Source organism: Esox lucius, chromosome 13 (genome assembly GCF_011004845.1).
Source record: "Esox lucius isolate fEsoLuc1 chromosome 13, fEsoLuc1.pri, whole genome shotgun sequence".
In the NCBI taxonomy this organism is placed as follows: domain Eukaryota; kingdom Metazoa; phylum Chordata; class Actinopteri; order Esociformes; family Esocidae; genus Esox; species Esox lucius.
In genome coordinates this window covers 23,249,315-23,276,182 of record NC_047581.1, presented here as the reverse complement: position 1 = coordinate 23,276,182, position 26,868 = coordinate 23,249,315, and the positions used below count along the sequence as shown (strand labels likewise).

The window sequence follows — 26,868 nt, the reverse complement described above, 5'->3', positions numbered from 1 at the left end:
AATAGAATATAGCAGGACCGCTTTAATAATTGTACTTTTCATGTATTCACCACCACTGGCATGCATCAACTTCATATTAGTAATTACATACATATGGGAAGGCCCAGCTTGCAAGCTCTTTAGAATTGTGTTGCCAATGGCTAGGTTTAGATAAAGCACGGTGATGGCATTCACAGGGTTAAAGATTTGATGTCACATTGGCAGTTTATACCATGTGGCTAAGGTACTTTGGCTGAAAATGGTCAGCTAAACTACCATATCATTTTGCTCCAAGAGGAGAACAAATAAAATGTCTGCACAAGAGGGTGTATGATATTTCCAAAAACAAGACTGAGGTGAACCACAGGACCGACCTACACCACCTTAACACATTCAGACAGATACACATAAATGGCAAATGTGTGCCCACAAGTACCAACGCAGAAAAAAAGCCCCACTTACAAGCCGCTGCACAATAGCCTGGCAATTAGCGGGTAGAGAGGAGGAACGACAGATCGGTTACAGTTGTTGAATGTTAATTACAGCGTTTTACGGTGGCGAGTAGATAACGAGTTACTGCGAGAGGGAGGGAGAGAGAGAAAGAGAGAGAGGGACGCATTGCTGCGTGCATTCTTTAACGAGGAGCCGTGGAAATGTATTAAACTGGAGATCAGGGACAATGAAGCGTTACTGGGCCTGTCAGCGAGCAGCTTCTTCCAGCGCTGTGCTTTGTTCTAATGAAGGCAGACATTCATTTTTCCTCTTTTAGAATTCATTCTAATGCGTTAGACGGGAGCAATTAGGCCTACCCAGCTCTGCTGTCTGGACGACAACAACAACAGAACGGGTGACAGTGAGAATTCAACCCATGGGATGGAAGCATGTTTTACCAAATAAATATATTTTCTATACTGTTATAGTTTTTCACTTTCAAATTCCACTAAAACAGGGTGAATCTGACAAAAACCTTGATCACTGCCTCCTACATTCATTTCCCTGCGACCACTTAGCTGTTGTTATGGCAGCCACATAGCAGACAAAACAACTAGCTTACAGGACTCCTAGATAAGAAAAGAAATCCAGGGTTATGTTACAGATAACGCGCCACACAGGGAGGGGGACAGAAAATAGCCAGTGGCCAAAGCGAAGCACGGGAATTAACGTCCACTCCTGCCTATCTTAGTGACAGGATAAAGGGCTTGGTAAAATCCCATGCTGGGTTAATATGGTCAGGCTACTGTATGAGCTGTGGTTCTGGAATCTGGGCTAATGGAACCATGGATTGGAGCTGAGCACTAATGCCAAGGATGGATGCTTAAGACGATCCATACCTCTGATTTAGGGAAATCCCAGAGAAATACTTTAGTTTCAGCATTGACCCAGACAGACCCCTTTTAAACAGCTGAGATACTGGAAGGCTATTCTTTTTTTGCTATGAACCAGAGGGTACCATAGATTGGCCACACTCCTGACTCCCCAAGGCTTTATCAACAGCACAACGCTGTTTTTTTATAGATAATTATACCAGTTGTAGTGGATGACAGAGACACATGGGGACAGCTCACTAATGAAATGAGACCTAACAGAAATGCTCAATAATTTAAGCACAGGCTATTTTCACAGCAAATTCTCAACAAACTTACTGAGTATTTCAATAATTTGACAGTAGGATATGTCGAAACATTTCTGTAATTTGAAGTTCGGGTAGCTACAGTATACCTCCTGCCTGGACTAAGGACACACACAAGTGTGTTGTCAACATATGATCTCCAGATGAATAAAGTCTAAACTAGATTTGTTAGCAAACACAATACAGCAAGACGGAAAGTGAGCAAAGTGAGTATAAGAAAGAAAAATGGAACTGACAGCCTATTAAACAGACGGACAGAGACAGAAAGAGGAATGAAGAAATGGAGAGAGAGACATAGAGCATGCCGGTATAGTGTTTAGATGTCAATAAAATATGTGTTAACCAGATTAGCAAAGATGTTACCATGCAAGCCAATCCTCGTCCAGATCCAATTACGATCAATCCCAGTCCAGAATACTAATGCCCTAGCCTGGCTGACGCGATATACAGTACTGTACATACCTGGCAGTGCGGGGAGAGCTGGGTCTCACTGGTCTGGACAGGAGCATATTGTAACTGCAATATTCGCCCAGAAAATGTGAAGCATTCTGATTCTTATTCACAAGATACTTGCATTCACAACACCGCAACCATTCGCATCGGACCACTTCAACAAATAACTTGGAAGAAAACATGATAGTGTTTGAAATGGGGATATCCAACCAATAGTGCGCATAAACTTCATTATCAACCGCTCTTGCCAAAAACATCAAAACATACCATCCAGGTATCAGCCAGGCAACTAATACCCAGGATGCACCAATAATTCAAAGAGAGTTGAGTGTAGGTCAGCTTGGGTGAAGGGATTTGGTAAGAGCACTGCAATAGCAGTGCTATGTTTGTCAGAGTTTAAGTAGGTATCCATCATTGCTAGGCTACATACAGGAACACTGAAGAATGAGAGCTGTTCTCTCTGAGAGGGCTCCCGTCTTTGAGTGGTCCTTTCAGGCCTTTGACCACCTTTCCTGGCTGTAACACGAAGAGCATTCTATTTCTATGGACGGAGCAATAACTTCCACTTTGATGTTTCATCTAATGGTAGCCTACACTGGATGCTGTTCTTGTACTCACTCTCCACTCATTCTGTAGTAAGCTATGAGTGTTCACCACAAGTACATCTAAAAACCTCCACCCCTTTTGTGTACTAATAAAAAAAAGTTACAGTGGATATCCGTATCTTGTGAAATAGAAACTATGCTATTTTAGAAGTTAGCTTTCAACAATGGCATATATTCCATTCTGTTACACAGATAATAGTGGATAATATGAGAGACAGTAAAGGTTTATTGTATGTGTACATTTCTGAGGGGTTAGACGAGTTATTTAGCAGGCCTTTGTCAGGTTTGACCATACTCACAATTTCTTTCTCTAAACATTAAACAAAATCATTTGCCATTTTGAAGACAACAAACTCCTCAGCACTATTGTATACAATCATGTGAAAAAATAACAACCCTTGGAAAGTTGTCATTTATTGTAGGTTTGGACACAGCGCTATCTGAGCTACATTCCAACTGCATTCACTGAGGTAAATCATTTAAAGAATCACACAAAATAACATTGAAACTTTAAACCAAAATTCAATTACATGCAATTTATTTATATTTTTTTTAGAGAAGAGGCTTCTTCCTTCCTGAACATGTAGGCCAAGTCTGTGTATCTTTATCAATGAATGTGGATGGCATCTAGCTCAGATATGCATGTGTCCAGGGGTGTACTTTATGTGTCACATGACTGTATACTACCATGGCCGACAGCGACCACTGCCTCATTCCATCCACTTAAAATGTAGCATTCTTTTTAGCTGCCATACCATGATGACATCGACAGCTGATGGCTCACAGAGCTGAGGGCCTAAATGGCCATCCACTCATAGTTCAGCACCGCCATTTGAAAACACCACATGTTTGTTCCACCCCTATAAATTGGAAGATATGGGGGTGAACATGAAATGATGCAAATTCCTCACAATGTAAAGGAAGCAAAAATGATGTATAATCTCCTAACTGAGAGGGGAGTATTTGACAAGCGTTTATCAATTTGACAGTGGGTCCTGAAGCAATACAGACATTTCAGGTGTGAATCTTGCAGTAGTTGAAGCAGTAGTAGTTGAAGATACAGTGTAAATTCCCTGATGTAGGTGAGGTACATGCTAAATAAATGTTAATGCATGATATCATAGCGCTAAAACAATATTCCTAACCGTACAGTACAGGATACTCTTTATGGCTTGCACGTGAACCAGAATTAATACATTTAAAAACGATGAAAGAAAAAAGCTAGCTTCTTGAATTGGATTGAGTTGAATTAATTTTTTCAACACACAAACGCGAAAAGACAACACAACTTCATCTTCACACTGCATTCAAGCTGCTCTTAGCAACGGAATATTTTCATGTTACAGAAGTCATGCTACAGAAGTTACAACAATAACATTTGTTGTTTGACAAATTGAGTAAAAACAAATAACTGTAACTATTAAAAATACATTTTGTGTTGTACCAAACTGTGACCCTAAAACCGCAATATGTACCATACCGCTAGCTAGGCACACTGTCGTACCCCAACTCTATATATTTCTACACAATTGAATTGCACCTAGCAGTAGTTTCCTTGTCATTGAAGCAGAAAAAAGCAAGCCCAGTCCTCCTCTTAACATAGAGGGATGTGCAGGGTGAAAACTGGTGCAGAAGAACTTACTGTTGTGTTAGCCTGACATTGATGTCTCTTCTAAATCCCACCGTGAAACCCTCCCAGACAGCAGTTCACCAACTGAAGGCTCAAGACATACAGACTCTCGACAATGACGGGCACAACGTTAATAACATAAAGCCATTCTATTGACTTGCTGAATTTAAGACCCACACATGGCCTACAAGGATCAATCATAAAAAGGTTTTGTGCTGGAACGCTAGACTTTGCCTAAGACGATAGTGGCTCATGCCTCACCTTCTGCGTTATCACACGGCATCTAATCAAGTTTCCATTGACAGATTTCCTTCCTGAGGTATGATTACATTTAACTGGGAGCAAAATATATATTCATGAGGCTTTAACTGTGCACCTGCCTCCCAACACCACCTTAACGTGTTGACTTCTTTAGTATTCCAGGTGCCACGCCATGGCTGCTGTGTCACAGCACCTTTAAACTGCCTCGTATCAGGATGAATGTCAATAAAGGTTTCAACCGGGTGGGAGGAAGAGCCGGCTGGAAAGAATGAGACGAAGGAACGGAGACAGAGGACGCAAAAATGAGAGGCAGAGAGAGAAAGACGGCGGGATTGAGGAGGAAGACAAGGAAGGAGGGAAAGGAAGAGAAAAAAAACACAATTATAAACCTTCATTTCTTCAGAGAACCATAGCCTTCTCCCAGAAGGGCTGCTGAGCACAAATCAATTTCTTTCAGTCGATTACAAGCACTGAGGTTCTAACCTTCATTTGTGAGTCTAATACTCAAACAGTTATGTAGAACACATACCAATTAAGCAATTCTGCTCAAATAAGAGGGCCGTGAACTGACGTGATTATGGAGGCCAGGCCCCCAGGGAGATAGGGTTATCGGCTCAGGAGCAGAGAGAGCAAGGGAGCGAGGGGAGGAGAATAGGAAAAAAGAGAAGGAGGAGGAGAAAAAGTCATTTAGTAAGTATAATAATGTGTGGAATGTTCCCGTGGTAAGACGGCTGGGAGATTGCAGTAATATCAGAGGGGCCATGTGGAAAAGGTTAGGTCATATCTGTAACGCCCACCACAGTCATCTTGATGGGGCCTGTTCAAACACATCTGATAATGCTCTCCTCTCTCTCGCCGTGATCGTTTGGAGCGAGAGTCAGTAAAAGGTCTAGTGTTTGAGAGCCAGGGAAATATGTCATTTGTAGAAATTGTTGCCTACCGCTGTGCTCACTCTAACTCATATTCAGCCTGGCAGCTTTTCATGCTTACCATACCACCAATGAATGGCATACAGTTATGAGATGTAGAAACGTAGTCATCGGCCAATATTCAGATCAGAGTTTTGATTTATGTAGAATATTCGCATAATTCATATGCAAAGCCAACGTACTTGCATCCAGAATTCTACAGTATGGCCATTGTAGCATTAAACTCAAATCCTTGTTTACGTTTAAATATCTATTCTTGCCAACCGCTCAAGAAAGGAGACACACTTAAGGCGTTTTCCTTCCCTTTTATATCGTCTCATGCTAATACCCGTGCCATTTTGTCTTGATTTGAACAGCAGGGATGCCTCTGTCTCTCTCGCCAAGATATATTGAGATCAACACATTGTCATTCTACGCCCAGGCGCACCTTAACCACAGTGTCGCTGCGGGGAGATTTATGATAATTCCTGATAGCATGTGATAGGATACAGCATATAAAACCATGTGAGGGAGGTATGTGTTGCTATGGTAACCCTCACTCATTTTGCTGCTAGCCCTATGCAGCTCGGTTCAGTTTTTTTTTTTTTCTTCTTCTTGTAGGCGCTCTGTCTATTTGGATGCCAGTGGTAAAGAAATGAAATGCAGATCGCAGGGCAAAGCGGAGACACAGATGTTTTCCTCGTTGCCTTTTAATCTCATATTCCCTGGGTGCCCAGCGAGAAACACTCCCCTTTAGAATGGTAATTGGACGCGATGAATAAGAAATAAACAAAACAAAAACAGACCCACATTAATATTGAGCAGTTTAACACTTTGGAATGCTAACACTTTATAGTCATTATTAACGCTAGCTAGAGAGAAGGAGAGAACGGAAGAAAGAACAGATGGAGAGTTTTGGTTTTTACAAACAATCAGGCAGACCGGTTTTCTTGGAATTAAAGCCTTGAAGATTCATCCATGTAATCATTAAAAGACCCAGCAGGCAGGCAGGAAGGACTAACAGGGTTCTGGTTTCTGGTTCTTCTCTGTATTGCCATTCTAAGATCAGCTAGAAGCCCAACGCTAATGTTACACTGCACACCGTACAGCCTCAGAAAAAAAGGTTCCAAAAGAATTCTTCGGCTGCCTCTATGGGGGCACCCTTTGAACAAAACCTTTTGGGTTCCACTACTAGTTTCGATAGAAACTCTTTGGGTCCTATGCGGAACCAACATGTTTTCTTTTTGCGTTAAATGCATGTTTCTCATGGGGGACAGCCTAATATTGCAACTCTTTTATCCAAGATTGGAAGACGTCAATCAGGGGACACAACTGCATAAGCAAGATTACTATATTTTAACCTCCACATGCAATTTCCATTTTTTTAATGATTTCCTCACAATATTTGATATTGTTATTGTCTTCCTGTCTGAGATTCACTCTGGATTACATGTGTCTATCTATCTGTGCTTATTAAAACTTCCCGAATCTGCTACTTAGTAAATTCTTAACATTTTTATTGAGAAGTGATAACAGTCATGTAATATGGTGGAAAATATCACAACCTTCCTCCATCTGAGGACCAGGAAATCATGTGTGTATTGAACCCACATAAAGAAATGTTTATATCTCTATCTACTCTTCATTATGAGGAATATTTTAAAGTCCACAATTGAGTTTATTCTGTTTCAAATTTCTCTTTTTCCAGCCAGGGAGGATATGACTGCTTTGTTAGAGAGACCTCAAACAGCTCAAAAAGTGCCAAATGTTTACTATTACACCATCAGATGATGGCAGCCAGAGAGTAATTGTAGAAATCTGAGCAACCTGCATGCTCTCAGAAAGAAGTACAAAAATAAGAAAGAAAAAGACCTTGTCCTTTTAAAACAATTCATAAATAATGCACCTAATGCACTTGAGATTTGTTGGCTATTTAACTATACATGCCACAGAGTTGTCTCTGATTCCTGTGCTGCTCCACACAGATTGTGTTCTGGGAGTCAAAATGAGGGCACGGTTGGAGAGGGGAGACCTGGGGCTACATCAAACCACTCAGCCTTGTACTCCACTGCACCACCTCCACAGAGCAGAGCACTCACTCTGTACTGCAGGCTATAGTCATGGGATTGCCTACACATCCCCTTAGTAATTGTGGCGAGAGAGAGAGAGAGAGAGAGAGGGGGGGGGGGGGGGGGAGGAGGGAGAGACCGTGTGAGACCTGGGCTCTCTCAGTAAATCCCAAAATGAAGAAAGGATTTTCCAGTAAAGATCTCAGGGAATTAGACCTAAGTTCCTATCACTGGATAGGCCATGTTTTGCCTTGAACTTAAAACTGAAATATCTATGCCAATTTTAAATTCATAACCTTTCCATCCTTTATTTTATTAATACTGTAATTTGAACGTATGACAACATTTTGAGTTGAAAGCAGTTCAGACAGGGAACACCATGTATTTGTTTTACTATTTATTAGAAAAACTATGCAACGCACGATGTCTTAGCATTATGTTCCTATGTGGTAAAGCACTGGTCCATCGCATGATTGTCTATAAAAGACAACTAATATTTTTTTATGTAATATTATTAATATTATCAATAATAATAATAATAATAATAATAAGTAGTAACAATCCCCTGCAGAAGGAAAAACAGAACCAAACTGGTTGAGGCTGAGGTGGTGGGTGGGTTTAGCAACCGCATGCTAAGACGACCAACAAGAGCAACAGAATGACTGTGTACACTGACCAACTTGAATAGACCGCCATATAAATTAGGAATCTTGAAACTGTTGTACGAACCATCCAGATGATGCATCTCTTAACCAATGCCCACTCGGGTTCCCTGGCTGAACTAGCTGCGCTTTAGATATATATACACAGTACCAGTCAAACGTTTGGACACACCTACTTATTTAAGGGTATTATTAAAAAAATCCATATTGTAGAATAATAGTGAAGACATCAACACTAAGAAATAACACATATAAGGTTGATTCCAAAAAAGTGTTAAACAAATCAAAATACATGTATATTTTAGATTCTTCAAAGTAGCCACCCTTTTGCCTTGATGACAGCTTTGCACACTCTTGGCATTCTCTCAACCCAGTCAATAATTTGGTGATGTTTACTACAAAATGTTGATAGCTGGAGAGGCTCTACAGTGCAGACAATTCACTTTTCTACTAGTCAAAAGGTAAAAAAAAGTACCTCCACATTTTTTTTTTTTTTGCAGACTAATGCAATTAGTCTTTCTTTAAAACATTGTTCATTTGCAGTTTTTTTTTATAGTTTCTTGGTACTAGCTAAGGTGCCTTTGATGAGCAAATGTTTGTGACAAAGATGGCAATAATAGTTTTCAGATGATCAGCTATACTTACTGATCAGAATTTGATTGCTGTTGCTCACTGTACAGTACTATTTGTTGTTGTGAATTATGATGCTGTAATGTAATGTAAGATTGCGTGATCAGATGGCTTTGCGAGGCTTGCTATTTTGATGGTTGGAATACAAATCCAAGTTTTTTTTTATCCTACAGTACCTCATGCAAAAGCAGTGCACATTATATATAGTAAAGTGCTGAAAGATTCATTATTAGAAGACATAATATAGAAAATTATGAAATGGTCTACAAAAGTGAGAAATTTTACTCATGTTTCTTTGTTATTTATTGTTTTGATCACATGGTTGCTGACAGTAAACACTGTCAGCAAAGAGATGTCAGATTACTACAGTATTCTGGTTGAAGCAAGCAAAAGGTTATAGAAAAAAACATTATATTACTTTGGTTAAAAGACTCCAGTAACAAACATTTTATAAAAACAGGAGCAATAAAGTAATTCATTCTTACTAGTAAAAAAAAAAAAATATTTTAGAAACATTACAAATCATGCTTATTAGTTGTATTTGTTATCATGGAGAACAAATATTTTGCCTAGAGGGAGTAAAAAATGTTTGGCTGAGTTTTAAACCAGAAGCTTAGTTTGAATCCCTGATAGAAATGTTTAATCCCTGCTAGAATCTTTTTTTTTAAACTGGTCAACGTTATCGTTATTTTCTACCCTTGACTATTGTTCTTACTGATTGTCCCATTGACAATATTGATTAGTACAATTTTAATGAAGGAGAAAGAGAGAGAATTGCAGAAAGAAAGGAAGGAAGAATGATAGCAAATGAACAAGTAGGCAAAAAAAGAGAAAACGATAGAGACAGTAATAAAGGTAATGAGGGGAAAAAAAATAAGCAACGGACAAATTAACCAATTAATGAGTAATTACAGTCACGCAGCCTAATGGTCCATGTTGGATTTGGTAATGACCTGCTACCGGATTGAGAATCCTATTACACACACTCTGCTGCTATGGAGAAGATAGACTGAACACAGTCAAAACATGCTTCACTTCTGACTAAATAAAATGCATAAAATCCATTCACTGTTATGGACATAAGGACTGAACGAGTCTGCAAAAACCACTGCAACAAAGACTACCCACTGGCATACTGTATTCGTTACTGGATTTCGAAGGCATTTACATCATTTCATTCTAAGGGGTTATGCTAGTATAGATACTGGAAAAGTGTACTGTGATGGGAAAAGTCACACTGAATTATACATTTGTGGAAACATAACCTCCTCTCATTAAATTCAACAAAGCATTTCATTAGGCATTTCATTATCTTATATAGCTGTTAGCTAATGAATGCTAATTGCATTCAAGCTAATATTTAATCATGCGCGCACGCAGGCAACACACACACACACACACACACACACACACACGCGCGCGCGCACGCACGTTTCCAGAGTCAACTGGATTCAGATGAATATGAATGTGTTTGTTCACCAGGCAGTTATGAACTGCATCGGACTGGCAAATGAGAGAAGAAATGTGGGTAAAGTTTAAAAATGCTTATTCAACTATGAGTGTTATTAGCTTTGACTAATTTCCTCTCCTAATAAAATCCTCATGGAGAGATATTTTGGTGCAATTAATAATGCACATGGAATAATTAACAATATCAATATTTATCATGTTGCGTTCTATCCGAAACAGCATGTGGTTAGTGCATGCAATTAATTTGACCATGACTGGGTTCCCTTTCAAAGACAACAACAAACCTCTTCTTTGGAGTATTCTGCAATCATCAAAACTGTGTTGTTCCTTCATTTATGAAAACAATGTTGCAAAAACAACCAGGGTTAGATCCATTCAGTGGTTATGCTATATCCCCACATGCCATGCCATATCAGGTCAGGACCAACCGTAATACCTTTTAGCCTGGGGAAGAAATAAGGATGGATCTCAAAATTGAATTTGGACTCAAAACCATGAATCGTGGGATGGTAGTGAAGAAAAGCAGATGGAGAGACCATTAACAATTAATTGACTTGTCAAACGGTCAGGCCACACATCAGAGAAGGGCAATAACTGCTGAAAGTGAAAAGGGCTGTGGGGGCCTACGGGCGAGAAGCCGTGCCTTCTCGCCCGACATCTCCACGTTAGGCCTTCGCAGAACATGGCCTCCAGTTCCCTGCAGCTCTCTAATTACAACATAGAAAATGTGGCAAAGAAATGTTGGAGCGAAGGTCAGTTCAGTGTAACCTCGCCACTAAATAACTAATAAATTACCTTTCAGACTCTAAAAGAGCAAACAAAACACAAGACCTCATCTAAAAAGAAAAACATTCTCCCCTTCGATTCATTGTGTAGACTAGAGAACATCTTGGACTCATTTAAGTGCAATAGTAAATACAGACTTGTGACCCAACTTTAGCTTCTGTGGCAGGTTAACCTCAATTCACCCTTGAAATACTCCTTGGAAAGGTAAATATTTCTGGAACACATACTCCGAAAACAAAATGTAAACAGACGAAGAACATTGTCTAGCCTAACCCAGATAAGACCGCTCAGATAAGCTAAAAGTTGCTTAACTTCTTTGCAGATAATAAACCCTAACAATCCATACTGTTTTCCTGGACAACTGTGTAAATATGCTGAACGGAGGTTAGGTGCAATAAGGATCTGACTGAAGTTAGGTGCAATTTGTCGGTCTCTATGGGCTCACGTTAAACGAATCTACAGGGCCCTAGAAGGACAGCATGACAGCAGGGTTCTAAAATGGCACCCTGCTCGCCAAAATGTGCACTACATTTCACGAGAGCATATCAGAATATAGTGCAATGCTTTTGACCAGAGACTATTGGCTATAGGGAATAAGGTGTCATTTAGAAGCCAGCCTGGATCCCATCAGGTAGAGATTCCTCCCACTTTCCCTCCCTAGCTAGGGGGCCGATGTCAACAGGACAGGGTGGTAGTGGAGCCGAAGAGGCAATCAGGTCGGCCATGTCTGCTGAGACAGGATAACTTGAGATCAGGCTCTGTGTAATGGAGTGCCTGTGTCCCCTGGAGTGTCCCCTAGGGCCCAAGCCCTGTGACTGCAGCCATCTGGAGCTGATCTCGATCTGTTTCCGGCAATCTCAAACCAGCCTCTCACCCCGCCAACCAGCTCGGAACCAACTAGCTCGGAAACCACAAAACTCTAGAGTGCGACTTCCAAAGAGTGACAAGGTGATCAATAAACCCATCAAACATTCATGATTTGAATGATGCAATTCATGTTCCACTTTAAAATAATACAACAGGCATTAAACAAATTTCTCCTGTCATTCATACAAGTAACAGATTTTTTATTCTTATTTTTATATTTCATAATATGCTAAAAATCTTAAAGAAAATATTGTACACGAGGCATTATTCATGTGTGAAATAATGATAAAATATTTAAAAAAAATACCTGGTGCCTCTTGGGAATCCAATTTCCACATGGAGGCTGCATCATTGCAGATTCCCTCGAAGAAGCCAGAGGAGGGTCTAATTAGCCCCTACACCCTCAATCATTTTCACTCCCTCAGCATTGGGACAATTTTGCAAATGGCAAAAGCGTGGGTGAACACACAAAATTTGGGCCAGAGGGCCAAGGGAAAGGATCATTTGGGATTTTGCCACTCTAGATACCAAATGACAGAAACATATACACCCACCCAATCTCAAACTCTCTCTTTCACCCACACACACACACGCACACACACGCACACACACACACACACACACACACGCACACACACACTCTTTCTAGGTTCCAGCCATAGGTATGTAAACAATTAGACACACAGTATCCTGGCCATGTTTCATTGATTTCTTGTCTCATTGCTTCTAATGAAGCTTTTCATGGGCTGAATTTTCTGGAACGGTTTGAGCAGCTTGGTGAATTTTCACATACGTCACATAAAAATGTTCTTTCCCCTCAGGTCTTTTTACCAAAACTCTGCTTTTAGACATAAAAAGATGGAAAAGTAGACCCTTTCAAAGAACGATTTGACAAAACAGTGTGTGGCTGACAAACTGGTGGAAGTAAACGCATTTAACCATTCCACAAGAAGAGAGCAGAAGAGAGTGAGGTCTTGAATGATAGATTTCTTGTCTTGAATGATCGATTTCTCATAATAATGTTGTAGAAGGTTAAAAAGGAGCTCATTAACAACTACATGCTTTGCTGGAGCAGGCAAGGCTAGGACCATAAAGGTGGGGTCGTTGTGAACTCTTTGGATCAAGAAGGACGCTGTTATGTGCTGGCAGGAGCTCGGTGGGCCCACAGCTTGCTCCAGTTACCAGACTGTTTTAAATACTTCTCTCAATGTGAATCCAATTACCGGCAGCCTTTGTTTGCTCAGACAAAAGCAGCAATGTTCAAGGTCTGTGTCTGTCTGATTTTAATCAATTCTCCAGGGAAGTGCGTGTGTGTGTGTGTATGTGTGGGAGATACAGATCAGGTTTTGCCATAAGTCAGTGAGAAACGTGTGTGTGTGTGTATGTATGTGTGTGTGTGTGTCTTAGCTTTCTGCAAGTGTGAGAATAGGTGAGAAAGAGACATAGAAAAATATTCTGGAAGTAAAAAGAGCCTTTTTAAAGCATTCACAGCTTGACAACAGTGGCAACCTTGTACATCAACCCACAATTTCTTGCAACATTTTATTTCCTCTGACAAGTTTCATAATTTTTGGTGTAATTAACACAATAACTTTACTGTTTGAAACTTGATACAAATGACATTGTAAGTACAGACCCTTTTCTGTGTTAACCCACGCTGGTTTGAATGGGCGATACACACAAATCATGGAAGCAGAAATACCACCAAGCTAGCAAGGTGAGCCATAGTTACTTATATAACTAGTAACGTTGAATCTAATTGGAGAGACAGTGAGAGAAAGCTTCAGTATTTTTTCAGGATATTACTGTTCATTATCAGAGCCAGACTGCTACTCCAGAAAACATACATTAAGCCTTGGGATCAGCTTGACAGACTGATTCTCACTGGTGCCCTGTTAATGGATGGCAGCCCAACAGAATTCTGGAACACGGTTGAGGTTTGTCTGTTGACCTCAGCATTCAAAAACAACATCACCTAAATATCTAAAAATAAGTTGAGAGTGTAGTTGACACTATCACTTGTAATGGATTTGTCAGTGTGATTCAGTATGCTACTGTATGCTGCAGGCCCTAACTTTCTCAAGCTCTGGGAAAGCCAGTCGGGAAAAAGCTGAAAGATGCAAATCATGATCCCTTCCAAACACATAAAGACAACATCATCTGTTTCGAATTATTAGCAATGTGTCATGTCATCTTCTCAACACTATTCCAAATAGTTTATTAGGCAGTATTCATTGACGATGGTCGTGCTTGGAAATTCTCTGTTATGTTACGCATTGGGGCCACAATGCCGAGCTTTATTTCAACAGAACAACACGTGGCTACTTGTTAAATGGATTACTAAATCATTACTAAGAATATAAAAAATATCTTTGTTACAAGTCCACATTTATAGGCTGGTGGCATTGGTTCCTGTGTTCTTTTGCCTCGAAGATGTGAGCTCATCCCTGCCTGACATCAATGTGATGTCGACTGGAAAACCATCGATTGGTTGAAGGTACTTTCATCTTCATAGAGTTGATGTATCGTGTGTGATTTGTCTACGGTTGTTTTTCTCACAGCTTCCACCATTGGAGTAAAAGGCGAGAAACCACTTGTTAATTATCCTCAGAAACTCAGACAAGTGGTCCGACAGGAGCTGTCCTCACACTGCTACTGTAATAAACAAAAAAGGGTGGAAGGAGGGAGGATGAAGAGTGTGCCGGCTTTATTTTTACCCTTTTGCCTTTAAAAAAAAGAAAACCCAACTCATCCCACCCTCTTTCCTCTCTATCGCCGCTGTTGTTGTTGCAATGGCTGGCTTGCCCCTAATGAATTCCAAAATGTTAAGATTTGCATTTCAATCTGGAAACCTCCCCTCTCAGAGGCGATAAAGGCTCCCCCCAGCACTAAATCACATTAAGCATGCAGCTATGTTTTGTAAAGGGCCCGCAACAATGTCATTGCGGTTCCCCTCTCCATCATTATGCCGAGCGCTTTTGGCGGCCTGTTTACAAGCTAAATAAATAGCTACACAAAACATCTGGAACCACAAAAGAGACCTTAAGTGGGGCTCTTTAAGAACCTCCACAGCAAAGCCCCAGACGGAGGTTAACCCCTTCTGGGCGTTGTGTCAAACCACAGCCAAGACCTCCGACAGAAAAATCATTTTAATTGTTTTCTTTGAAATACTACAAAAAGGTTTTTGCAATTCATCCTCGCAAAAACTGAAAGATCTTTACAATTTACTGGAATAATCAGTACACAATGACCATTGACAACAGCTTCCTTTGTAACTACTTTAACCCCATTTTTGGCACTAGCTGTCTCCAGTCTTACTGCAACAACCCACTTCTGTGAATTAATGCTCTACAGTGAAAAGCCATCAATATTAAAACTGACTTACCGTTCCACTTTTCACTGAACAGGGAGGTGTTTATTTTGTATTGACGATGTCTGGCCGATAGCGCCTAGTTTTTATTGTCCTCTTACCATGTAAAAAGTGCACACTGCGATTGATTTTGGCATAATATATAGAACATTTGATATGTGTGCCTGTAAAACCCTCAGGCATTCTATTAACTGCTACTAACTGAGGGACTATGCAAACATTCTTGGACTTAGGCACCATTTCAACCACTAGACGCCTTCACTCTCCGCACTCATCTGTAGTATGCCCATCAATTTGGTAAGTGGAGATACAGGAGAAGTTGGAGATGGAGGAACATTTCCAGGAGCCCTACAGGAATGTCAATAAAAGCAGTGTTGAAGGTTTAAGTGCAACACAGCAGAGCAGGGCTCTGGTTGTGAATCCACCAGGCCAGGGCCAAGCTATTGACGGTGGTTCCACATAGCAGCATGTAAATCTACTCCTGACAGTGTGTGTGAACTTAATGGTTTATGGCCCGTTCTGGCTTCCCAAACCTGGAGGTCATTCTCACTTTCCCCAAAATGTACAAGGCTGTTGACCGTGACAGGGGTCATTACCCTAGGTGTACTCTTTGACCCGGCTGGCTCTGTTGGGACTAGAAGACCCACCGTAATGTTTTTACTCAGAGAGAAGGGCTGTGTGTGTGTGTGTGTGTGTGTGTTAGGCTTGTGCTGTATGCCGACATAATACGTTCATTAAAACCATACAAGTGAGAAACAAAAATGCTATTTACAGCTTGTGGACGCAATAAACCAATATTAGAGAGCCAGACTCTGAATCAAGGTGATTGCTAGATTTTACCAAGAAAAGCTTGATCAATGAAGGGCAGCCAGTCTAGCCAAGGAACCCAAGCAGGCATTGGCTAAGAGATGCATCATCTGACGTCTGGATTGGCCCCATCGCAGTTTCAAAAACTCCTTATTAGTGATGGGAAGTTCTTGGATCTTGGATCTTGTCGAGTCGTTCAGTCGTTCATTTTGTTCATTTGAGTCAATAATGCCTACAGCCACCCCACCCCCATAGGCCAATGTTGTTTAACTCTATGAATAAGCTATGTTTATCATTACAATTAAAATTAAAATAGTACATTCATTACTGTAGGCCATCTGTTACAAACATGTATTTGCAATGCTACTTTCTTGATCAACTTTTCTTTGAGAACATCAAACTAACAGCTAGTGGACGGAGAGTAGGCTACTGAGCTGGAAGCCAGTGGTTGGGTTAGAACTCCGCTGGCAGCCGTTGAAATTAACCAAACAATGAGCTCTGTGCTTGTTTTCATCTGTTTTTCATGACTTCAGCAATTAACTAACTATATTAATTATCATTAATATAGTAATTTATTATCTGTTATAAACATGTCTTTATGATGTTCCTGCCTTTATCTATTTTTCTCTGCAAATGCACATAGACATTGATCGGAAAACTGAGCTGGAGGGATACAATTGAACGAGTCACTAGAAAAAAGGACTTGTGAGTCCCGAGTCACTAAAAAGATTAGTTCAAAAGAAACGAATCGTTCGCGAACTGCTCATCAGTACTCTTTATCTAATGTGGCGGTCTATTTAAGACAGTCAGGGTCCCCTGTGTCTGCCGCTCAACTGCTTGTCTTAGCATGAGGTTGCTAAACTCCACAACCATGCCAGCCTCCACCTGGCGTATAGTGTTTCCTTCTGCAGGGGGACTGGTACTGCTTACTCATTATATACAGGACCATGAAAGAAAACAGAGTAACCCTAAAGGGACAGAGCCTAACACCAAGACATCGGATGTTTATTGTTGTGCATTGTTTCTCTAATAAATGGCTGAACCAAGACGTGTCATTTCTTGTCTGTTAGCGAGAAGCTAGCCACTTTGATATTTAGCAATGAAACCAATCCAATAAACAAATGTATCAAATGTTGTAGTTATACAACCTTTGGTTGGCAAACATTTACTAGATCCCCAGGTGCACAGCAGTGAAAAGGACTGGCTCTGTCTAGCTCTCGTCACTGTGCGCTTGTAAACAAATGACGTGTGACTGCCTCAGCTGTTATGGGGAATTAGAGGTAAGCTTCATAATGAAGAAATTATTTAACAGGATAATTACCTGCTTGATCTCACAATCTAGTGCACAAGTTAACTGCCAATGTCCAAAACAAAATCTAAACATTATAAAAAAAACAGTTGAATGTTTAAAATGTATTGAAAATCACAGTGTTTTAAAATCGTCTTGTATACTGCACAGAGGGTTAATACATGACACTGCGTCATCCTAGAGTAGAGTGTCAGTGTCTGAGAAAACACCGAGATGGGTTGTGTAAACCCTCAACCGACTCCAAATCCTGAAGATCAACCCAATAACTTCTTTAAAGTCTTGCATTGGAGGCTATGTCATCTGGAGGCTTTCAAGCAGATGATGATTAGTTATGGATATACAGCAGCATATGCTACATGTCACTGTTAAGATTAACACTCCGTCATAAAGCAATAGATAAACACTAGCAGAAGCACAGACGAGCTTCTTCTCAAAACAACAGACTGGACTGATTAGGAGAGTGTTATAATTTTAGCTTACGGTGAACTGCTTTGGTAAAAACTATGTTGGGTGTTGTATTACAAATGTGGAAACAAAAACATCACATTTGATCGATATCATGACTTAAGGATTGATATGTCATCAGTAACAATTGATTGAACCATTCTGGCTGCAAATTGCTTGCAGCCCTGGAAGCCTTAGTTTGCCATGTTTATCACACTAAGCATTAACTGAGTGGGAGGTGAAAACAAGAAAAACACAAAAAGTTAAATCCTTCCAAGTAAAAGTCTGCTTCTAATTTAACACTTTCGCGTAGGAGTAGAAGTTGTCTTGGCCTGTAACCTGCTACCCACTTACGGAACAATATTATTTACTAAAACAAAAACATCTTCAGATGGAACAGGTATGCAATAGCTAAATCAATTTAAGGACCTTCCAAATTACATTTGTCAGAGCTTGAAGATTTTATAGCGAAGAGGATGGAGGTCTCTTTTTAATTCCATTTATAATTCAATCCTCCAATTCCATTTATAATTCTATCCTCCATGATGTCTTCTCATATCTTATCTCCCAACTTCTCCTGATTAGACCTTCAATCTGCATCAGCCAGTCGTGATGAAAAGAAACCAGGGTGAGAGAGAGAGAGACAGGTATAGATAGATAAATAGACAGATAAATAGATAGAAGAAAGAGACAAATCTAATAATGTAACAAAGCTCATGCAGTCAAACTAAGTCAAGTGAACATCTGAAATCTGGATGTGTGAGGATAAGAGACACCATCTTTCATGTCCAAAATAAAGGTCAACTGCAGCTGCCTAGCACAGGAGTCCAGGCCAACCGCTAATCGTTTCACTTCTCCACCCCATCTCCCAGAATTACAGCGGCTGTTAAGTGAGCATAATGAACGCCGTAAAGCTGCCCAGTAAAATGGGCATTTGGCCAGTCGCTGGGAGGAAAACGAAGAGCGAGACCAAAAGAGAGCGAGAGAGAAATAGGCCTGCTTCTGGATGAGATTCCGCCCACCCCGGCGCGGAAGAGGACCGCCGACAGCCAAGGAGGCCATTTCACCGCAGGCAGAGGAAAAGGGGGGGGGGGGCGAGGTGAGGAACCTGCCTCCACATCATTAATGAGCGCTAATATTTCAAAGGGGAAGACGGCGGACCGAGCACTGAGCGTTATATTAAAAATCAAACGGTGTGACCTTGTAAAGATGGATGCCTGGCCCCGCCCCTCCCCCGGGGTGCCACTGTGCTGGGCCTGAGCCGCCAGGACCGCGCAATGCACTAAAGATGGCTCCTGTTCTTTCGAGCCACGCCAGCTGCCGATAGGGGGCTCCCTCAGCATTCCGAGGGGCATTAAACTAATGAAAAGTCGGATGTGAGGTTTATAAAGCCGGCTAGGGCTCCGTTGGTACGACACAACCACGTTGTTAAGTGGAAATGACGGACGCTTAAAAGGCTGCGTAAATCTCCGAACGTGCCAAGCTATCCTGCTAGTAAAAGTCCAGAGAAGACACTCGGGTTTTGTCTAGTCGAGGCTTTCAATGTTAGCCATCCCAGACAGCACACTCAGCGGCACATTATCACTGGGAGTAGGGTTATCAGAATATATAAACAAAGCAAGACTAGCTTTACTTTGTAATCATGCCCAATCTCCCCCAGAGGCCGATTACTGCCAACTCAACATGTTGATAAAACAAGTGAATTAGCTGAATGTACGTGTACACTACACAAACAGTCACATACTCTAGTTCCTCACTGAGGCTTTTTCAGATCCTATTTGTACAATCCATTTGTAGTGTTGCTATTTGGCCTGTACTACCTTAACCGTGCCACTGTGTTCCTCCCAGTGTAAATGCCTGGCCCAGGTCATCGTTGTGATTTATGGAGCCGTAATTAGCCCCAGATGACAGTGATGAATGCACAACACTAACACCTTAGTAGGCTGCCTTGTTAGTGAACATCTCAGAAGCCGCGCAAAGCTATCATTTAGGACAAGGCTCTTAATTACCCTGCATGCACAATTATGAATGTAGCACAAACAGACACCCAGCTGTTTTGATGCAGTGCAGAGGGAAAGAGAGACGAAGACAGGGAAGGGGGGGGGGGGTTACTGGATACAGGAGGGACTAAAGCTGACAAAGCTGGGCACAGATGTGAACAGCTGATAGCTACAGTGAAACAGCTCAAGGACATTTTTCCTCGGCTCAAAGGGAGTGAAAGAAACCATTCGTCTCCAGGGTAAACAAAGACGGGCTGGGTCAAAAGGTGTGAGATGGAAGGGAGGAAGAAGAACAATCAGGTGTGAAATGAAATGAAATGTTTTCTTCTTACAGTTCAAGTGAAAAAGTGATGAATTGGCATGCGGGCACATCTTCTTCCAACTGCCTGACTGCCGGAGACCTAAAAAATACCTAAAAAACATCCACCCCCAGCCAAGCCCCCTCTCTCAGACACTCAACCAGTCCCCCAGGCCTCGGGGCTGTATAGAGGAAGAGGACAAATCCTCAGCTTCAGTTCCCCATCCATCAGAAAAAGTAATTTGGCAAGTGCTACATTTGCATGCAAAGTGCCAGAAAGGAGCTACTTCCTTTTCTGTAAGGGTTTAAGGTGCTTGTTTGACACACTGTATCCTGAGGAAAAACGCTCTCTGAAATCAAAATTGCACACTTCCCACTTCCTATAATCACCCTCCTGCCGTCTCGGCCACTAGGTCACAGAGGTTAACAGGGGTCACCTTATCCACTGCACCAAACCGCGCCCCAGCAGTTTATTTTCCCTTTTTTTAAAGCTTTGTTTAAATCCCAAATTAGAGTTTCCGAACAGGAAGCAGCCCACAGAAAAGGCTGGACTCACTCTGTAAATATTTGGAGGCCTGGTAATTGGCTTTTGTGATATGAAATTATTTCCTTTGGAGTTAAGAATCAAATAATGATTTCCATGTGTGGCTTGGCTGGGAGGCTGGGGTGACGTGAGTGTGTGTGCGTGTGTGTGCGTGTGTGTGTGTGTGTGTCTGTCTGTGTAAAGGTGTGGAGGGAGTCACAGAGAGTCATTGAGGGGCCACAGTGACCTGCAGCTCTGCTTAAGTCTGAATGCACAGACAACACAAAACAGATGGAGCTTAGAATATAACCCACATATCCACACAAGCACCGACAGATGGAAGTATTTGGACATACCGATGAACGCACAGCTCAGACACAAGAAGTACCCAGACTCCAGTTCAAATGTGGACAATGTATTACTGCAGTATTTCACAGTAACACAATTCAGCAGATCTTACAACCCAATACTGATTTATACAGTAGGTAGCACCCCCATCAACCGGTCACATTGTTGCCATAGTGTCTACAGATGCTGAAGCAATATAGTTGATCAGACGCTGAATAGGGGCTATTTACAGTTCTCTGAATTACACTACAAGAGCTTGGAAAGAATGGCATGGCTAAAGCAGGCTAAGATTTAGTAGATGAATATCATCATATCATCAAATGTACTCAGACAGATGGTAAGTAAAGTCAAGAATAGCTAGCGATTATATTTTTAGCTTGCTAAAATTCAGTGAACTCCCCACAATATAAACTAACTGGTTATTGTTATTCTGTATTTAAAATCAATTTGGTGACATCAAAATGACGACAAAGGGTTAGTCTACAAATTAATTGCCTTCTTTAGAGGTGGTATTGTGTATTCAAACCTTAGTGATGCACTTTAGACCAAGTCTTAATCAGCTTCCATTGAGGATGAATTGAGTAGAATGCTCAGTTGGACATCAACCCCAAAATGAACGTTGAAAACAATATTATGACGATACATGAAATCTATGAATAGAACACTCTGGGGAATTCACAAAGGTACACAATTAGCTCAAAACAGCAGTAATTACATGGGTTTTGACAAGCGTTTAAAGCCATATGTTAGACACAAAAATGGAAATGTATGGTAATTCTGTTATTTATGGCTCATCACCGGTACAAAAGACTGTGATTGTTATGGGGATTCATATCCATGTTTTTTGATTAGGAGGAGGGGGAATACTGGATGGAGTAAAACAGAGAGGGGAAAAAAAGACAGCTGTGTCCAGAGAAGCTAAGACCTGATTGCAAATCAAATGTTTAAATACATTCATTTCATGGGGACTTATATATTCACAATAACAATTTATATAAAAAAAAAACATTGCTCCCCACGAATGCTACCATTGCAATACTACTCTGTGCAGTTTAAATGTAATCAAACAGACAGTGAGTGTCCACATTTGAAACACTACCTTGTAAAATATGAAATAAGACTAGATCAATGATGGACAAATATGCAAATACCTACAAAATTGTGATATGCCTAAAACGGCTGAAATAATGCTCTGTGTTATCTCAAGCTTAGAGTTGATTCATGACAAATGGTAGTTCTGTTCACAAGAGAGTTTTGGTTTAATGGCATCTAAAATTCTAGGCCACAAACACCCATATCAATATACTCAAATTACAACTGTATAGGATTGTCAGAGATGATGGCTGGAGCGGACAAATAGCAACACTAACCAGGAGTAGATAACTATCAGGCCTAATTGTGTTGCCTGGTGTGCCAGCAATGTGTGAATTAAACATAGTGTGTGTCTCCCACAGGCATAACCACTGTAACACGGTTTAATTTACCATGTACATCTCCCTGAAAGTCCGGCTGTCGGCTTCTACTGAACCAACAACCTGCATATTGGGTTAACTGTTTCACTGTTACTACTCCGTTCTCTACCAACAATCTGCATATTGGGTTAACTGTTTCACTGTTACTACTCCGTCCTGAACCAACAGCCTGTATATTGGGTTAAATGTTTCACTGTTACTACTCCGTCCTGAACCAACAGCCTGTATATTGGGTGAACTGTTTCACTGTTACTACTCAGTCCTCTACCAACAACCTGCATATTGGATTAACTGTTTCACTGTTACTACTCCGTCCTGAACCAACAGCCTGTATATTGGGTTAACTGTTTCACTGTTACTACTCCGTCCTCTACTAACAACCTGCATATTGGATTAACTGTTTCACTGTTACTACTCCGTCCTGAACCAACAGCCTGTATATTGGGTGAACTGTTTCACTGTTACTACTCCGTCCTGAACCAACAGCCTGTATATTGGGTTAACTGTTTCACTGTTACTACTCCGTCCTGAACCAACAGCCTGCATATTGGATTAACTGTTTCACTGTTACTACTCCGTCCTGAACCAACAGCCTGCATATTGGGTTAACTGTTTCACTGTTACTACTCCGTCCTGAACCAACAGCCTGCATATAGGGTTTAATGTTTCACTGTTACTACTCTGTCCTGAACCAACAGCCTGTATATTGGGTTAAATGTTTCACTGTTACTACTCCGTCCTGAACCAACAACCAGCATATTAGGTTCAATGTTTCACTGTTACTACTCCTTCCTAAACCCCTAACAGCCTCCATATTGGGCCGCAACACACACAAACACATACACATGCCAGCCATAAAGGTAACAGAAATAACTTCAACATATGCAACATTCTCTTGGAGACAAAAAAAAAACCGAGCCTCTCCTACCTGCTGTGTGTTGTCAAAATAAGTCACAACAAAGAGCTGAGGAAGATAGGGAGTGAAAGAGATAGGGAGAGAGAGTGGGAGTAGAGGAGATGGGGAGAGAGAGGGAAGAGAGGAGAAGAGAAGGAGGAAGCCCAAACAAAAGCTGCCCAGTAGCATGTGCTGAGGTGTGTTGCATCTGTCATCCCCAGTAATGTTTTAGCTGTTATCCCCTGTAGTGTTATAACTGTCATCCCCAGCAGTGGTATAGCTGTCATCCCATGGTGCTATAGCTGTGATCCCTGTAGTGTTATAGCTGTCATCCCTGTAGTGTTATAGCTGTCATCCCTCGGTGTTATAGCTGTGATCCCTGTAGTGTTATAGCTGTCATCCCTTGGTGTTATAGCTGTGATTCCTGTAGTGTTATAGCTGTCATCCCAGGTTGTTACAGCTGTGACCCCTGTAGTGTTAAAGCTGTCATCCCATAGTGTTATAGCTGTGATCCCCGTAGTGTTATAGCTGTGATTCCTGTAGTGTTATAGCTGTCATCCCAGGGTGTTATAGCTGTGACCCCTGTAGTGTTATAGCTGTCATCCCAGGGTGTAATAGCTGTGACCCCTGTAGTGTTATAGCTGTCATCCCAGGGTGTTACAGCTGTGACCCCTGTAGTGTTATAGCTGTCATCCCAGGGTGTTATAGCTGTGACCCCTGTAGTGTTATAGCTGTCATCCCAGGGTGTTATAGCTTTGACCCCTGTAGTGTTATAGCTGTCATCCCAGGGTGTTATAGCTGTGATTCCTGTAGTGTTATAGCTGTCATCCCAGGGTGTTATAGCTGTGACCCCTGTAGTGTTATAGCTGTCATCCCAGGGTGTTATAGCTGTGATCCCTGTAGTGTTATAGCTGTCATCCCAGGGTGTTATAGCTGTGACCCCTGTAGTGTTATAGCTGTCATCCCAGGGTGTTATAGCTGCGATCCCTGTAGTGCTATAGCTGTGATCCCCTGCTGGTCACTGGGGCCTGCCACTGGACATGGGGTGACACATTCATAGTCCTATATCTGCACTGTGTGTGTGTTTGTGTGTTGTTTTTGGGAGGGGTGTGTGTGTGCATCTCTGTAGGAGGGGTATGTGTGTGTATGCTAGGAACAGCTTGTGATGTATTGCCTTAGTCTGTAGTTAGACACATCCTCTAAACACTGTGATCATTCCTTTTGTGAAGAACATCCCCAAAATGCCTGTGCACTTTACTCTGTGGTCCCTAATTATAGGTGTCCCAAAAAAGCGTGGGGGGGGTTGGAGGGAGCAAAGGATGAGGATGGAAATGGAGGGGAAGAGAGTAGTGGAGGGAGGGAAGGGAGGTGAAGAGAACAGCAGAGTTTCTCATCAGGCAGGCAGGCATAAACGGTCTTCCTTTCCTTGTTTATTGGCACTGCAGTAATTGCCACGCTGGCTCATTTGAGCTCGTCGTTTCTCAAGATAAGACCTCAGTATTAAATATGACAAAAGACTGATACACATTCACAGATTTCATGCCTGCATGAAACAGGGCGTTATTGCAGATTCAGAGGAACGATATCAGAGATGTGATTTAACATTCACAGAGGTAGACTGCAAATGATCAGGTAACACTCTGCATAACAATGATATGCCTTCAGTGAGAAACCATTTAGTACAATCACGTTTGACAAAAAACACAGAGAATGCAACCAAAGTTGGAGCAACATGGATGAATTCAAAGGATGAATAGATGTAATGCAAGGACTAACTTTCAGTGTCGGTGAAAGTTAGTCTACAAATAAGTTGACCAATCTACCAATGACTTCAGTACTGGAATAAGTAAGTAAAACTACTGTAAGACTAATATAGTTCAATATTGTTCACACATATAGTTTCTAGTTTAGTAAGTAAAGTAAAACCTGTTTTCTGTTTCAGATCTACAAGGCTGAAACACTCAGTAGCCCAAAGTTTTCTCTAACATACAAAAATATTAAGGAAGAATTACTTACACAAGTTTATTCCTTTTTGCAAATAAAGCAATGTGTAATTCCAGGAGTTCAATAACACCGCTACTCTACATTGCAAACGAGTAATAACTATGGAAAACACTACAAATATTTGAATTAATCTAAACTGTCATCAAAATGCCATAACATTTTCAATGGGTTATGGTGATGGACAACCAGTCTATAAATGGGAGAGTAAACACACGGTGACTGGTGAAACAGTACAAAAACACTTGATTTTGGACCAAGGAAAGTGGTTAAACATTCTGGTTCATAAACCCAATTTAGTGTATCAATATCGCTGGTGAAAGTAGGGAAAATTGAGCAAACATTCAGTCAGACATTGCATATTAACAAAGGGGAAGGAATGCCAAAGTTAATTTCAAGCTGTGTCTAGATAGAATACTAATATGGTGTTTGGCACAGAGAGCATGAACATGGGTGATACCTCTGTTCCAAATTGAAGGAAGCAGCATGTTCACAGTTCATTACCACTTCCTTTCTCTCGCTAATAAAAAAGTTGCACGCTCCGATGTGTCAACAGGGATGTGTTTTCATTTACACACAGAGTGAGAGGGAGTGAGAGAGAGATAAAGAGTGACTGGAAGAGAAAAATTATATTAACTAAATTAGAGCCTAAGTAATTATAAAGATTCTCTATCCTGCTTTATTAGAGCGGATGTGTGTGATGTGAATGTGTGACTGGCTGCAAATGTGCACATATGTGAAAGGTTTTGGGGTTCACATTGCCAGTTTTCAGGGATAAAGAAAACATTAATGCCCAAGAAAGTTTTCCACTTCATCAAAACACAGGCGTTTCAATAGAACTGAACCAACCTCTTCAGAAGAGAGAGGAAACGCGACCACCCCAGTTTAGCTCTCATATAGACCAAGGAGCCCAGCCAGGGACAGCTCTCCTGTTTGGCTTTTTCAGGGCTATCACTAGTGAATGGTGGCAATCAACTGATCCTACAGGTGCCAAAAGCTGGCCTGGTGCAGTGTGATGTAGGTGGAGAATGTCTTAGATTCCATTAGATGTACCCAAGCAGCACAGAAAAGTATTTTACAGGTCTTTGCATCAAAAGAAGAAGATGACAGAATCTCATGTTCACAATTATCAGTAACATTAAAGCATTCACAACACTATGAATACTGTGTATAGCTTTTTAAGACCATAAAGGAACAACCGACCAGCTTTTGTAGTAGCTCTATATGTCTGTATTCGGGAAGAGCCGGCAATTACCCACCAAAGACTAGTTCAACCTGCACACAAAGATAATCACATGGTATTCATCAATATGACTGACAACGGTTGAGATGTATCCCTTTAAAGATAGATCCTTTATTAACATCCTACCAAACCAGTAACAGCTACCACGTACCCGCTCGCATCTCCCTTCAACATATAGGATGGTGTGCGGCTGTCCACTCCCAGGCTG

The 26,868-nt window shown here is 41.2% G+C and overlaps 1 protein-coding gene across 12 annotated transcripts in view; it reads right to left on the bottom strand.

The window, feature by feature from the left end:
- fbrsl1 (fibrosin-like 1) overlaps window positions 1-26,868 on the bottom strand; it is a 328,078-nt gene that overhangs the window by 136,518 nt on the left and 164,692 nt on the right. The window lies entirely within an intron of this gene.